The sequence below is a fragment of the Macrosteles quadrilineatus genome, unplaced genomic scaffold, assembly GCF_028750875.1.
Source record: "Macrosteles quadrilineatus isolate MER2022 unplaced genomic scaffold, UCM_ALF_1.0 Scaffold_8__2_contigs__length_117827958, whole genome shotgun sequence".
NCBI lineage: Eukaryota > Metazoa > Arthropoda > Insecta > Hemiptera > Cicadellidae > Macrosteles > Macrosteles quadrilineatus.
The window spans coordinates 80271408-80275424 of NW_026542601.1; positions in this window are offsets into that span (position 1 = coordinate 80271408).

The window sequence follows — 4017 nt, forward strand, 5'->3', positions numbered from 1 at the left end:
CGAACAAATCTTGTGAACTGGTTCTAGAAGGCACGAAGGTCCACTTGGGCAAGTGAAGCTGGACAATTAATTTGGCCATTGAGTCGTTCGTGGAGGAAAACAACGTCTACAACATAGCGTCTCAAATGAAGAAATTGCAGCTTTGAATTATTTTGCAGAACGGCCACTGGGACTACACAGACAGTACTGCTGCATGCATGCCTTGACAGACACTGAAAAATCTGAGACATTTCTTCTGGATACCTTCAAGTTTGTTGATGAGCACCAGGTGAAAGCGGTTCCTTCCATCATGGGGGTGGACCAAAACTGGCTGGCATACTCCAAACAGCTGTCCAATAAGGGAACAAAATACAGAGTCTTCAGAGCAATGACAATTTAGTTCACGGGTAGTAGTCCAGGCAATGAATGCTAAAAAAAGGGTATAGAGGGAAATGTTTGGAACACAATTTCTGACTTCGTAACTTTGTTTAGTATAGTTAGGAGGTTAACATGCCAAAAGTCCCCGCCTCTAGCCCTTGTGCTGTGGGGGAGGGGGGGGCTTTAAGGTACCATTTTTCGGTTTTTTGCTGATATCTCGGAAACCATGCGTCCAAGCGAAATTATGCTAATATACAAAATGAAAGCTTATTAAATTTCCAGCAAGTTTGTAATTTACTATTTTTCGATACCTTGTATGGTTTTCGCGTTATTTGCTATCAAAAGTTTGTAAATTTAGAAAAATACATTTTTCCCTCATGTTTTTTGTTCTTTTTGACAAGTTGCCTCTTAAACTATGCACCCAAAAAATAAATGCCTGGCATAGGGTTGTAGAAAATTAATTTCCCTTCAATAATATATATGACTTTACCAGTTTACCTCCTTCCGTTCAGATTTTAAAGCAAATTAACCGTCAGTATAAAAAAAATTTAATTTAATTAAAATTTAAGAAAATTAAAATCTAGTGTTGAGCAAGGAATTTGAAGTCTTGCAACAGCTGTTGACTACTTAATATTTCAATTTATCACCTTACACAGTCAACTAATTGGTTGGAACATTAACTATCAAGTAGCTAAGGTGAGTGATGGGCGTCTAAAAATAGCACAGATACCCTATATTTACTAATACCAGGTTCGAAACCCGTCTGGGCCAAAAACTTTTTTCTCGTTTTTTTCTTCAAAATTTGTGTTTATTAACTATTTAATCAATTTACTAAACTTATAATTAAGCTTTTCATACTAAATCTATATTATTTTGTGTTTTTTATGTTCAGGCCCAGACCACACTTTATCCCAGGGACATCCCATAGTAGTCCCATATGTCCTGAGAATGTCCTGAGGACTACCCTGGGATGACCTCGGATGTCCCACGGATATGCGTGTGAGCTTATCCGTAGGACATCCCCGGGCGGGGACATTACGAATTCCTGTGGGTATCCTGGGATATCCCAGGTTGACCATAGGACTACTATGGGATATCTTGCATATCCTATCGCAATATCCGTGGGATGTCCTGAGGAGAAAGTGTGCTGTCTGGGTGTGTGTGGACCGATATACTTAAAACAAATCCTAACATCGTCCGCAAACAAAGGTCCTCCACATCAAGCATTTCCACGATGGCATTATGAAGGCTATAAAGAGGTGAGGAGCCAAAGAGCCCTGGTGCAGGGCCGCCTTTAATTACAGGCCGCGGCATTCGAACTGGCAACGTCGCAAGTGGTGTTGTAACAGCTGATTTTTTCGGAAGCAACTAATGGTATTTGTGTATTTACGAAAGATTGATTAATGGACTATGACAATATTAACTCTGCTTACAAATGTACAGATATATATTTTAATTCATATTGTTTCAATTTTCAATTCGGTATGTTTTATTTTCAATATTTTAATAAATTTATGTTCATAAATTAAAAATTAAATCAATAAAGTGCGAATTAATGAGCTGATGTCACCTGTCTGCCATGTTATCTTATGGGACGTCTGTCACTGAACAACACCACTTGCGATGTTGCCAATTCTACCAGGCCGCGGCCTGTAGTTAAAGGCGGCCGTGCCTGGTGACGCCTGAGAGTTGGATAAATTCATTGGAGTTGCCAGCAAAGGGACACTTTTCCACTCAAGCACCACCCCCTCCCCCCCGGTAAGATAGTCTTCCGCCCACTTGAGGATAAATAAACCAAGGGTGTTTAGTAGGTCTTTGCAACAAAAATGACATTCTTCAGATAGTTATAACTTAAACCTATATTTTATTAGGAGGCTATGTAATTCCATAGGCATAGCCAAAACATACTTCTACGTTTTGCAACAAATTGAAAAACTCCAATGTAAATGCAACTTCAGACGTCAAAGCTTCATGAACTACATCCAAGTCTTGATCCAAGTCAGCATTGAAAGGGTAATCAATGGAAATTGGAAAACTTAGAAAAAAGTTTTCTTTGTATACTCTCTTCACTCCTCCCCATCCTACTCCAAAAAAGCTAACCCACTAACCTAATAAAATCCAAATTCCAAATCCAATCCAAATCAAATCCAAATCAGTGAAGAGTGAAGTGAACTGAAGTGATCTCGATCTGTGACTGTGGCTTTTTTTACAGTTTTGTTTTGGAGTTTCGATGTTTCGTTTCCTGCCTGATTGCAGTGTTTCCATTTGAGGGATAAAAATCCCTTTCTAGGGATATTTAGGGCCTTTGAGGGATTGAAAAGGGATTGAGGGATAACTAGGGATAATCAGCGAAATTGAAGGATTTTTGAGATTTTCTGGGGATTTCAGGCCTTTGACATTATAAAATTGAAATATTGATAAAATAATACATTATGGCTGTATTTCAACAACGTTAAGGACCTATTTTGGCTAACTTTGCAAGGTATTGATAACAAAGTGATTATACTACTTTTTCCCTAGGTTTTTTCCCTCAAGGAGGATGTTTTATCTATGGTTGTAGGTAGTGGTAGTGACGTAGTGTTTCAAAGTCGGAACACTCAAGAAGGGGAAGAGTAACAGTAACAGCCAACACTGCACGAAACAAGCGAAGTTGGAGTTGGTCGGTGGAATGGAATATGGCGGATCTAGATTACTGTATTTGTTTATTAGTAGCCCTGTGCCCTGTGTTAATGTCGAATGTTTGTTTTCGTTTTGATTTTATTTGCCGGTGATTTCTGTGATGTTCTTTGGTTAGTAAGTGAACTTGGTCTAACCTTTTCACCAAGGCATGGTGGCCATGTTTGAAAAAGACTATTAAGTTTTTTGGACACTTGAGTAATATTTTTGAAACAATTGTAAATGCTTATAAATGAAAATTATTAGTTTATAGAATTTTAAAAATAACTATTTGTTTCATTTTTTAGTTAATTAATCTTGTTTTGTACCACATAGACAGTTTTTAATCACGGCTACCTTTAATTCCAGGCCGGAGGCCGCGGCCTTCGAAGTGGCAACGTTGCAAGTATAGGTAGTGTTGTAGAAGGTGTTTGTTTCGAGAACGCTAAGCTAATGATATTTATGAATTTTTTTAAGAATACGAAAGCTTGGTTACTGAGCCATGAAAATGTTGACTCCACATTGAATGTACAGAAATAGATTTTCAAATTATATTGTTTTGGTTTTCGATTCTATATGTTTTATTCCCATGTTAACTTATGGGACATCTGGCGCTAAACAATACTACGGTACTTGCAGCGTTGCCAATTCCACCAGGCCGCAGCCTGCCATGAGTTAAAGATGGCCGTGGTTTTAATGGTACAAAAATGTTTTTTATATAGTATTAATTTATAAATAATATGGGATATTGAAGAATAATATCACCAGTTACCATATTTTAGGTGGCTATACATGATATCCATTGGTATTGCTGCAACAATAATAAGTTATCTAGATATGATATAGAGGGATAATTGGAGGGATTATTAGAACACGGACTAGGGATAACTAGGGATTTTTTGACGTTGGCCCAGGGATATTTTTTTCTTGCGGATGGAAACACTGCCTGATTGACACTTATATGAACGATACGATACTGCTCTCTCCTTCGTCCTTACACAAAAG